The sequence below is a fragment of the Corapipo altera genome, unplaced genomic scaffold (assembly GCF_003945725.1).
Source record: "Corapipo altera isolate COAL_440 unplaced genomic scaffold, ASM394572v1 161, whole genome shotgun sequence".
In the NCBI taxonomy this organism is placed as follows: domain Eukaryota; kingdom Metazoa; phylum Chordata; class Aves; order Passeriformes; family Pipridae; genus Corapipo; species Corapipo altera.
Window position 1 is genome coordinate 1,265,422 of NW_020884979.1, and position 11,512 is coordinate 1,276,933.

An 11,512-nucleotide genomic window follows, 5' to 3' on the forward strand; every position below is an offset into this window, starting at 1 on the left:
GGTGCAGGGAGTTGGGGTGCAGGGAGTTGGGGTTCCTCGAGGAGGGTGTTCTCCAAGGGGCGTGCACGGGGGACGGGGCTCAGCGGGGAGATGGGGTTGCAGGGAGATGGGGTGCCCCAGGGAGAGGGTGCGGGGAGATGGGGGCCAGCAAAGGCCCCCAGTGGCCCTGGGGATGCAGCCCTGGGGGTGCCACAGGGATTGGGGGTGCCAGGTCAAACCAACATCCCACCTAATGGCTGTCTCAATTAGTGGCATAAAGACTGGGCGCTCAAAAAAAAAAAAATATATACATATATATATATGTATGTATGTATTGCAGAAAGAGAGATGCAGACATGCTGGGCCGGGCTGCCAGTGTAGACCTTGCAGCATCTGGGCTAAATAAGCCCAGCTTTTTCTTGAAAGGTGATGTACTTGGATTATTTTTCTTAGAAAAGACTTTTCCCTTTGGCCTGGGAGTTTTTGTAATACTGCCGGCGGCTCCTTTATAATTCCTGGGAAGGAATCATCCAGAAGGGAAATGAGCCCATCGCTTTTAATATTGGAAGTAGCCCCAGAATTGCTTGTTAGGAAATGGAGCTTTAAAAAATATTAATGCACAAGCAGTTCCCATGTGCAGCAATACCATTGCAGCACGGACTGAAACTGCTTCAAAGCAGTGGGGATCCTGTGTTATTGCTATTTTTTGAAGTTGAGGAGCCTTGGTCCTTGCCGTGGAACAACTGGGACACACCTCCTGGCAGGTGAGGAGAGCAGGATGCTCAGGGAAGGAGAGTCATGGGGAATTAATGGGGGAAAAACTCTGACAAGACTGGAGGTTGCCAAACACAGGCAGGCTGAGAGACTCAAGCTGTTATCTGCCCCCCTGTGTTTGCCACGAAGAGTTTCTAAAAATACAGAGGGAAGCACGACCAGGTGATGGGGTGGCACAGATGTGATTCACCCACACCATCACAGCACTCCAGTGCCCTCCTCCCTTCATCCCCAACCCCCTCCCTGCCACCCACAAGTCCTGAGGGGTTGTTCTCAGCTTCTCCCCAGGCCACATCATTTTGGAGCTCGTCCCTGAGCAATCCTTCACCTCAGTCCTCATTTCTGGCTGGGTTTTCCTTCGGGGATGAGTTATCCCTTCCTTCTCTTTGTCAGTTGGGAAGACGTGGTTGAAGCATTGACTGTGCCTTCTGGAATGGTTTACCTGTGGTCTTTCCAACATCACACATTTGTCATTTCAGTGATTATTTGTTTTTCCTGGAAAATCCCACAGACTTTTTGCAGCAGCTGCTCTTTGCTTCACTGCTCAGACCGGATCAAGTCCTTGCTCTGTCCCTGCTTGTTGTATTTCCCTCTCCTTCCATGCTGAAAATCGATGGCAGGAGGAAAAAGGCTTTAAAAGGAGGATTTTGAGCAGCACAGCCCCCTGCAATGACCCCGGGAGCACCCTCTTGGGAAGGTGTTCCCACACAAAACTCGGCCAAGGTCCTCGGGGACATCAGCCTCTCCCTGGGACAGCTTCCAGCATCCCCACACCATGGGATTAAAAGCCTCAAAATGGCAAAGCCGGGGTTAATGCACCCCAGAGGAGCTGGAAAAGGCAGATTAGAAAGGCAGGAACCAGGGAGGGAGGAAGGAAGTCCCGAGGCCCCAGGGAGGTTGGATAATGCAGGCCCAGAAGCGCTTTGGGGCAGAGCCTCCTCTTCTCACCACAAACTACCCAACCCAAAGCTTTTTTTCAGCTGGGTGAGCAGAGACACATTTAGGATGAGCCTGTGCTGTTTTTCCCATGGACATTTCCTAGAGGAATCAGTGCTGGAAGCTCTAAGGGAGGACAAGGATGGACATGGTGAGCAGACCCTGGGCTACCAGAGCTGCCCCAACTGCTCTCTCCTATTCCCTAATCCTCCAGCCATTCATGTTATATATTTAGATGTTTATTTCTCATCAAAGAGGAGTTGGAAGCTGAAGTCAAATTTTAGGCAGAGTTTAAACGTTCCCAGGGAGTACTGGGCAGAGGTGGGGGAAGACCAGCTGTGAGCAAAGGGTGAGGGTGGCAGAAAGGGTAAGAATTCATTAGCAGAGCCCTGCTGAGCACGTGGGCACTCATTACAACCCACAGAAATGGGAGCTAAATGTGAGCCCTGAGATCAATACCCTGTGCAATCAAACAAGCCAGCAGGGAACGGCTCCCCAAGGCGCAGGGAGCAAAAGGGGTATGGGCACCAAAATAAAACCCTGTCATTTTAGGGTGAATAGTTACCCTGCTAGAAGCATCTTCCACTCTTGGAAAAGGTAAATAATATAGTGTGTTTAACTAGTCTTTCTCCTGGTGCCTCTAATTACAGCTGGCTTAATATTGGAAAGCTGCTCCTGAAAAGAATTGATGGAGAAGAGCACACCAGTGTTGCCAATTAATATTATTGCAATGGGAAAGGCTGAAGTGGAAAGCCAAAGCTTCAAACCCCCATCAACCACCTCAACACTGCTGATGGAGACACGGATGCTGCAAATAAAACACTGATTTGGGAGAAAGTGACTGAGTGATGAGCCATAGGCAAAGCCATCACTTTGGAAGACCTGCTCAAGCCTCAAAGTGCTTGGACTAAATAAGCCAGTTAGGAATAAAAAAAAAAACCCAAAAACCAAAAAACCAAATGATCTTTTAGTCTGCAGACTCATCACTGTCTTTCTGGATTTCGCCAGTGTTGTTCCTACAGATGTCCAGGGCTGTGACACAGCAAAATCCAGCCCACAGAGATGGACGAACATGCAAAATCCAGCAGATGTGTCAGGCATGGGTGGATGAGGAAATGCAGGAGGATTCCAGGTCCAAGTGCATCTTATCTGCTTTTATTTAGAGGAAAAGTTGATGCTATCAGGTTACTGCAGATAACACCCCTGACATAGGGGTGCAGAGTCTACCTGATAAAGGAATGGTGCTGGCCACCTTCTGTAAGCTGAGCACTGCCAAGCTGCTCAGGGAGCAATAGGATATGAGGGGGGAAATTTCCCTGGACCGGGCAGGATGGTGATCCCTGTCCCATCACAGGACTAGGACATAAACCTCAACTTACCCAAGCACACCAGTGTTTGCTTGCTGCTTCTCCCATCCCTTTTTGGGGTCTGGCGTCACCACCAGAGACGGTCAGACCCCGCTGCACCCCGACCCCCAGCGACCCCTCAAAACCTCTGGCATCACCTTAAACTTCACCAAAAGGTTCATCCTAAAAATCCCTGCAGCATTGTCGCCGTGGGGGGGGCAGTGGCAGGATCCAGCAGCCTCCAGTGTTCCTCAAGAGCAATCGCCGTCCATTCATGCCTCCGGAAAATGTGGTTTTTAATGGGGGCTTCATTAGAGCCTGTAGAGAGCCACCCTCGGAGGCATCTGGAAGCAACTAAAATTAAAATGCCTAAAATTAGCCTCCTCAGCAGTGAATCCTCCCTCTGATCTAGATGCCGAGGCGCACATGACCCAGGCATGCCTTTCTCACTTTCCCTTCCCGCTGCCATCCCATTCCCGAGGCACCAGGCACAGCCACAGACACACCACCCCATGACCCTGGAGAAGGAAGAGAGGGTGGGGAGGCCCTGGCACAGGGTGCCCAGAGAAGCTGTGGCTGCCCCTGGATCCCTGGAAGTGTCCAAGGCCAGGTTGGATGGGGCTTGGAGCAACCTAGGCTGGTGGGAGGTGTCCCTGCCCAGGGCAGTGGGTGGGACTGGATGATCTTTAAGGTCCCTTCCAACTTCATAACATTCTATGATTTTATATATATATATAAAGCCCCTGAGACCCCATATACCACTCTTTCAGACCCTGTACACCATCCCTTCAGCCCCTCTCTACAGGACTCTTGGCCCCTATAGACAGGCTCTTATGGACCTGTAAATATGCTCCTTATGTCCTTTACACAAGCCTTGCAGGGCCTATAGATACCAGCCCCAGAGAGCCTATATACACCCTTTCAGAAGGTAGATATACATATATGTATATGGACCCCTGAGACCCTATACATGGGACACTGAGAGCCTATATACAGACCTTTCAGAACTCTATCATCTATCTTATATATATGGGCCCCTGAAACCCTATATACAGACCTTTCAGAACCTCTATCATCTATCTTATATATATGGGCCCCTGAAACCCTATATACAGACCTTTCAGAACTCATACCTGTATACACACACACAGACACACATATATATATATGTATAAATGGGCACCTGAAACCCTCTGTATAGACCTTTCAGAACCTATATATGTATATAAATGTGCTCCTGAAATCCTATATACAGACATTTCAGAACATATATATATACATATATATATATATACATATATATATATATATGTGGGCCCGTGAGACTCTACACACAGATCTTTCAGATCCTATATATAGATACATATCTATATAGAGATATAGAGAGATATAGATACATAGATACATATATAGATAGATATCTATATTGAGATATGGATAGATGGATAGGTAGATAGATAGATAGATAGATAGATAGATAGAGGCCTGTATATAGACCTTTATACAGACCTTTCAAGAACCTATATACATATACATACGGGTCCCTGAAATCCTACAGATAGACCTTTCAGAACACATCTATACACATCTATACATATCTCTATATATTTATATATATGGGTCCATGAGACTCTATATACAGACTTTTCAGATCTGATATGTAGATATATAGATGTATAGATATATAGATGTATAGATATATAGATGTATAGATATATAGATGTACAGATATATAGATGTATAGATATATAGGTGTATAGATATAGAGATGTATAGATATATAGGTGTATAGATATATAGATAGAGGCCCCTGAGACCCTATATACAGACCTACAGAACCCACACACGTATATAAGCCCTGAGACCGCACAGCCGGCTCTTTCAGGCCCTATACCCGATCCCCTCAGCCCCCACGCACCGTAGCCCTCCTCGCACGGCGCACACCAACCTTTCAGCCCTACCCCGGCCGGTCCCTGAGCCCCCCCCCCCCCCACACGGGACCCCAAAACCCCGTCCCGGACCCGGCGCCTCACCGAGGCCACGCCCACCGCGCTCAGACCACGCCCACCGCGCTCAGACCACGCCCTTCTCCTCCCGGGCCCCGCCCACCACGCCCTGACCCCGCCCCTCCCGCGCGGCCCCGCCCCCGGAAGCGCGCGCGCCGGGCGGAGCGCGGGCCGAGGTGAGCGGGGACCGGGACCGGGGGATTCCCGGGGCTGGAGGGGGGTCCCGGGCCTCGGGGGTGGGAGTCCCAGCCTCCCGTGCTGAGGCAGAGCTGCTGCCCGCGGTTAACCGGGCTTTCCGGGTCTTTGTTGCCGTGTTCCGGGCTCGCCGTCCCCGGGCCCTGCGGTGGCTCCGTGGTTCGTCCCGGTGGGATGAACCCGCGGGTCTGCGGCTCCGGGGCTCGGGCTGTGAGTTCATGGCCGTGTGTCGGAGCTAAAGCCAAACCGCTCTGCCTTCGTTAGAGCTGTAACTCCGCCGAAGGGCCCGGCCCGGCCGCGTCCGATGGGCGGGAGAAGGGGAAGCCCTCGGGGTGAATTGGGGTTAACGGGACTGTAGGAACGGCTGATCCTTATGGCGGCGGGATTTATGTGTTCTGTGTTTGCCTTCGGTTTAAGGAGCTGCTTGGGAAAGGTGGGAAATCCGAATGTATGGAGTGGGGTCTAGACAGGGGTGGGCAAGTTTTTTGGAGGCTTCTCCTCTAGAAGCACAAGTGCCAGCTCAGACTTGAGCTAAAGGCCTGGCTTGTTTTTAATTCCTTCAATCAGCTGTGGACCATTTTCCCCCTCCTGGCTTTATGTGGCTCAGGCTGGGATGCATTTCCCGAGGTCCATAGGTGTGAACACTGAAATGCAAATTGGGTGCAGCACAGTTTTAATCCTTACTGTGTTTGTTTCTTGTTTTCAGACCACAGCCCTGCAAAGAAATAATTCTCTGTGTTCTCTGTGACCTCTTGACCCCCAAGCTGGGAGCAAACAAGCTACAGGTGAGGAAGGTGTTGCTGAGTGGTGGGGTGTGGAAGTCACAGCTGAGCCCTGCTCTCAGGTGCTTCTAACTTTGCTGCACTAGTCAGCTGGCTGATAGTTACCCTTAGCTGTGCCCTGCATGGAATTACTCTTGTCCTGAAGCTCTCTCAGGGTTTTTCCTGGAGGTGTAGGGGAATGAGTTGCCTTTTTGCAGTGGGAAAAGTTGTGCTGACTTTCCTGGTGCAAGTGCAAGCTGTAGGAGAAGTCATCAGCGTGGAGCTGCCTGTCAACCCAGCCTCAGCTGTGCCTCTTTCATAAAATGTTAAGAAAAAAGTCACCAAAAAAGCTCCACTGCAACTTAATGTGTCGTGTTAATTTCTGTGCACTCAGTAAAAGTGAATTTGAACAAGGGAGGTATCAAAAAAAACCCAACAGACAAACAACCAAAACTAAGGAAAGATACTTAAACTGCGTGTGCTAGTCCATCTGGAGGAACAGAGATTTAATAGCATCACACAGAGGGCAGGGTTAGATGGGAAATGGGAAGGAATTGTTCCCTGGGAGGGTGGGGAGGCCCTGGCACAGGTTGCCCAGAGAAGCTGTGGCTGCCCCTGGATCCCTGGAAGTGTCCAAGGCCAGGGCTTGGAGCACCCTGGGCTGGTGGAAGGTAAGCTCATGTACCCCCTCTTTGTTTACTCGTGGAAGTGGCTTGTTCTCCCAGTGACCCATTTTCTGCAGAAACTTTGGTGGTTTTCGTTATGCTTCCTGAACTAAAGTTGAAATTCCATGCTCTGGAGGAAAGAGAATGATATGTTTTGCTTACATCATTACTGTCTACCTGCTGGGGACCCTCTGGAGCTCCCTGTGTGTCATGATTCCCTGGGTCACTTCCCTGTGCAGGTTCCTGGGTAAGCTCAGAGCAGGGTTTCAGAGGAGAGAAGATCCAGTCGTCCTCAGGCAGTTTAACAGAACAAACTGCAGGACTTGCAAATCATTTGAAGTCTCAGCAAGGCTTTGAAGCAGTATCCCACAAACATTCCATGTTTCAGGTGGTGTTTGAGGTGATATCAGCACATTCAGATCTAGAATGTGGAAACGCTCATTTTTGCATTTCTCGAGCAAAATAAGTTCTGTAGCAATCATATGAGGTTTGTTATAAGAACACATTGTTTCATGCTGTTCCGCTTGCTGCAGTAACACTTCTGGAAATGGGCTGGGAGATGGAAATCCTTGTTTTATTCTTCCCAAGTTCCCAGTGGCCGTACCGGCGCACAGTATTTTAGCACAGCTCAGTGCAGTGGGGCTGAGGGTGCCTGTGTACAGCAATCAAAATAACTGTTTGGGTGTTTATTCCAAGTGCTGTGTTGGGATATTGCAGGAGTGTCAGTGAAAAAGGATCTTGGTGTAGGTGTGATTGCTGGGTGGGGTGATGTTGTTTAGGATAATTTAGTGGGAGACAGTCACCCCGGGTCCTTGAGTGTTGTACACCTTGGAGATGAATGTTACCTTTTTTTTTTTAAACAGAATTGTTTTAAGAAAAGAGTGTTGCAAATAACGTGTCTTCCTCATAACCATGGAACCATGGAATGGTCTGGGTTGGAAGGGTCCCAGTGCCACCCCCTGCCATGGGCAGGGACATCTCCCACCAGCCCAGGTTGCTCCAAGCCCCGTCCAACCTGGCCTTGGACACTTCCAGGGATCCAGGGGCAGCCACAGCTTCTCTGGGCAACCTGTGCCAGGGCCTCCCCACCCTCACAGCCAACAATTCCTTCCCAATCTCCCATCTATCCCTGCCCTCTGGCAGTGGGAAGCCATTCCCTGTGTCCTGTCTCTCCATCCCTTGTCCAAAGTCCCTCTCCTGCCTTTTTGCAGGTGCTGGAAGGCTGAGGATGAGCCTTTATCTTTAGGGTGGTGTGTCTGACATTTCAAGTAAGAAATACAAGGTCTTATAGTAGCAACTGAGTAGAGCCTGAGGCACTTTGTCTCCCTAAGCACATAACATCCAGAGCCTGTGGCAGCTTTGCCTCTTAGTTTTAGATTTAAGGTACTTTAAAAGAGGAAAAATCGACAGCTCATGCATTGTTTTTCTGTAGAGTTATCTGAAAAGTCCTTGAGTAGTAAATTCTGGGTTGTGTTTGTCTGCTACCATGTCTGTAAATGCAGTGACCACTTTTTTTCCCTAAAGAAACCTCCAGTGGAGTTTCCTTCCATGCATCCCAGACTTAACCTCTGAGAGCAGCTTTTAACTGCAGTCCCACCACGGGAAGAGTTCCTCTGTGGATGTGGGGCAGGAGAAGGTGGGGGTGGACCAGAGCACTGATCCTTGTAAGTGGGAATTTTGAGCTGGGCCTGCAGGAGGTGGGAATGTGCAGCTGGAGACAGGCCAGCTGCTTGTGCTGGCCTGAGTGTCTGGCCTGAAATGCTTTGCATAAGCAGCCTTTGGCTCATGACTGGGTTTCCTTTCTGTCTCTTCAGCCTGTGACAACTTGTCACCCTTCCTCTGCCCCCCCAACAAAACAAATCAGTGCCTTCAAGTAAACTGGTTTTCACATTGTGTTTTTTACATAGAAAAAAAGCTGACTTGTCTGGAGTGGGGGGGTGGTTCTGAGTCTTCAGGGTCTGTCAAGCTAAAACTCTTAGTTGTTTCTCTTACCTTCAGCTCTTTGAAGTGAAACCTGAGATCCTTGTGTAGACAACAAGAAGGAAGGTCATGGTTTGAGAGGGGCAGCTGACCTGTGCTTGAAACATGAGCCCTGTGAATCCGTGGGGCTCCATAATTTGTCCTGTGTCTGTGAGGCAGAGCTGCCCTGCTGACACAGACCCACCAGTGTGGGTTCTGTACCATCACTTTACCAGCTGTGTTTTCATTAGCTTGATGTAAATTTTCCATCTCTGGCAGTTTTGCTTCAGGAGCTATGAGAGCAGTTGCATTTTTTGCCACTAAAATCTCAGCTCTGGTACAGTACCCGAGGTGAGCTGTGTCTGCCTGCCCACCTTGGATGGAGCCAAGTGTTGCTGCTGGCTTTATCCTGCTGACACTGAGCTCCCCAGGTTGGGTTCTAAAAGCCCAGGGCACTAGCCAAGCTTATCCTTGTTCTTTTTCCCTCTCTGAAGTTCAAGCTAATCCAATAATGTGTTTCTGGAAAAGCAACTGCAGCGGCTCAGACTTGCTTTTCCTTTTTCTGGGGAGAAGCAGCTCTCTGCTCTTCTCCTGAATTCCCAAGCAACCACCATCTGGTAGGTGAAACACAGGTGCTGTGGAATTTTTTGTTTGCTTCTGTAAGTTTTTTCATTTCCAATTTCTTTGGATACGTGCCACCAAAGACAGGCTCTTTGGGCAGGAGAGGTGTTTTCTACAGGAGGAAGTACCGTGGCTGGGGTGGGTGATGTTTCTGTTTAAAGGGTTCTCTCTTGTCAGAGAGGACTTCAGACTTCACCATATCAAACCCTGAGATGGTCTGCTGCCTGTCTACCTCCAAAAAGCCATTTATCTCTTTCTTGTGTCTGCAGATAACTCAAGCCTGCCAAATTGTCACCCTGACAGCCTAAAGAGGCTTTTGCTTTCTTCTCAGACTACTTAAAATTTTTTTTCCTCCCAGAATTATTTTCTTGTGCAACATTAGGAATCAACACCAGCTTTCCTTTGGAGACAAGTAAGCCATAAACATTTCTCAGATCTAACTGCTCTGAGGTGTTTGTTGTTGCTTGTCAGGTACACGCAGGTGGGTGACTGTTGGCTGGAAAAAAGCGCAGGAGCTTCAAGGAGAGACTTTCATTTGGTGCAAAAGTTAGGAATTCTCAGGAAAACCACGTCCCACGGGCACAGACTCTGCAAGGCAAGTTAAATCACTCAGGTCATTAAGCAGATGTATTCCTGCTGGCTGGAACTTCCTGCAGGAAAAGGCAGCAGTGTTATGTTTTCTAGTTCTCTGACAAACCTGTGCTCCTCAAATCCGTGCAAAAATGCCTCTGCTCTGGTGCAGCTGCTTGGGGGGCTGGTTTGCAAAGTCAGCTCGATTATTTGGGAAGAGTGACTGGAAAAAGAAAATTTCCCCTTGGACTGGTTAAGGTGGAAGTAGCCCATGAAAGAGGGTCTTTACCCTTGATAAAGGTGAGAAGTTTTTTTGGTTGGTTTTTGTTTTTACGGCTTCACTAATTACCTCTGCCTTCTATAGAGATGCTGCTGTGGAGTCTGTCAGGGCTGGGGTTCCCTGTAATGTTTTCTAGGTAGAAAAGTCCAAGGAATATGGTGCATTTTGGGTGGAGGAAGGGAAAGGAAAGCTTTAACCAGGAAAAAGCAGCATGTGGCATAAATTTCTGTGGAAGTTTATAGCTGCCCCTGAAAAACCCACTCTGCATTGCTGGAGTCTGTCTGAAGCAGCAAGCAAATGCTTTACTGAAGGTGCTATTTCAGTGCTGCTGCAACAGATGGAACATGTTTATTCTGTTTGGGTGCACTTATTTTTCATTTGTTCCTCAAAAGCTGCAGTTGGTGAAGGCTGCATCCCTCCCCTCTCATGTCCTTTGACCTCTCAGCTTGCAGGTTACATTTGGGGTTGCTCTTTGAGTTTGCCAAATGGTGTTTTTTCTGCCAGTTTAGTTGGCACCAAAGCCTTTCCCCAGCGTGTGAACACTCCTGTCTCCCTTTCAAGGGAAGACCAAGCCCAAGGTAGCTCCTGACCTACATTCTTATAACTAATCCAGTTGCAGTGACTAATAATGCTTTATTAAAGCCGAATCAAAGAGCTTGTGTGTGCCTTCACAGCACATCTTTTCTGCTTAGCACTGAAAATCAGCACAGTTATTTGGCACAATAAAGCAGCTTGTGAGGTGAGGGGTGTCACTGATTGTCCCCAAGGGGCAGCTGAGTGATGGCTGGGTGCAGTCACAGAGCTGTGGAGTTGGGAATTGCGCATTGTCAGGGCTGAGGATTTTAGGAAGGGGTGAAACTTTACTGCAGTGATGGTTAAAAGGAAATTGCCAGGCTCTGGCTTAGGTTCTGCGTTGACTGATGCTCCATAAGCTCCACATCAATTTGAATCGTGCTCCGAAACAAATGTGGTTCCCCTCTCCAGCCAAATAATTGTGATCAAATATTGCCCCAGTCTCCTACCTGAGGAGAAATTGCTTTTGCTGCTGGATTTCATTTTCATTCCCCGAGCTGATTTATGCTCCTTAGTAGGCTAATAACTTCAGTGATGGGAGTAATCCTTCAGCTGAAAATTGCGCTGGGTGAGGTGAAAATAGAGCAGTAGTGGTTTGGTCTGTCCTGGAGACAGGGGAAGGGGTGGATTCAGATGCCTCAGGAGCTGGAATCGACCTCCAAGCACCTTCTGTAGGAATTACTCTTTTATGAATTTCATGGGGTCGTGGAATCAGAATAGTTTGGCTTGGGAGGGACCTTAAAGACCACCTGGTTCCACCCCCTGCTATGGGCAGGGACACCTCCCACTGTCCCACCTCCCACTGTCCCACCTCCCACTGTCCCACCTCCCACTGTCCCACCTCCCA

At 49.0% G+C, this 11,512-nt stretch overlaps 1 protein-coding gene and 1 long non-coding RNA gene across 6 annotated transcripts in view; one reads left to right on the forward strand and one right to left on the reverse strand.

The window, feature by feature from the left end:
- Positions 1 to 2,644: 2,644 nt before the first annotated feature.
- On the reverse strand, positions 2,645 to 3,385 carry LOC113957840. Its single transcript, XR_003531310.1, has 2 exons — positions 3,194 to 3,385; positions 2,645 to 2,838 (listed from the first exon to the last, which is right to left on the reverse strand). It is a non-coding gene; the product is annotated as an uncharacterized LOC113957840 (long non-coding RNA).
- Positions 3,386 to 5,172: 1,787 nt separating this feature from the next.
- MICU1 (mitochondrial calcium uptake 1) overlaps positions 5,173 to 11,512 on the forward strand; it is an 86,404-nt gene continuing 80,064 nt past the window's right edge. For 4 of the 5 annotated variants that reach the window (XM_027665651.1, XM_027665653.1, XM_027665654.1 and 1 more), the window contains exons 1-2: positions 5,173 to 5,217; positions 5,943 to 6,021. The gene's annotated coding sequence lies outside the window, so the exon portion shown is untranslated. Of the gene's footprint in view, positions 5,218 to 5,572; positions 5,670 to 5,942; positions 6,022 to 11,512 lie in introns of those variants that run through there. The other variant, XM_027665652.1, reaches the window with a different exon arrangement.